The following is a 428-nucleotide window of genomic DNA, read 5'->3' on the forward strand; positions in this document are numbered from 1 at the left end:
TAGTGCATTATCTGACAGAAATGCAGGGGTGCCAATATTTTAGTCCATGACTATGTATATATATATATATATATATATTAGAATGCACAAGATAATATGTTAAAATATTAGAATGATTTCTGAAGGATCATGTGACACTGAAGACTGGAGTAATGATGCTGAAAATTCAGCTAAATAAATATAATTGTACAATATACTACAATAGAAAACAGTTATTTTAAATTGAAATTATATTTCACAATATTTCTGTTTTTTTCTGTATTTTTGATCAAATAAATGCAGCCTTGGTGAGCAGAAGAGACTTTCCAAAAAAAAAAAGAGGGTGTGGGGGGCCTTGATAATATTGTTCTCTACAAAAGGGGGCCCGGCAGAAAAAGTTTGGGAACCACTGGCCAACTCAAACACACAATATTTAATTTAATTTAATT

The sequence above is a fragment of the Sinocyclocheilus anshuiensis genome, unplaced genomic scaffold (genome assembly GCF_001515605.1).
Source record: "Sinocyclocheilus anshuiensis isolate Anshui unplaced genomic scaffold, SAMN03320099.WGS_v1.1 scaffold708, whole genome shotgun sequence".
Lineage (NCBI taxonomy): Eukaryota > Metazoa > Chordata > Actinopteri > Cypriniformes > Cyprinidae > Sinocyclocheilus > Sinocyclocheilus anshuiensis.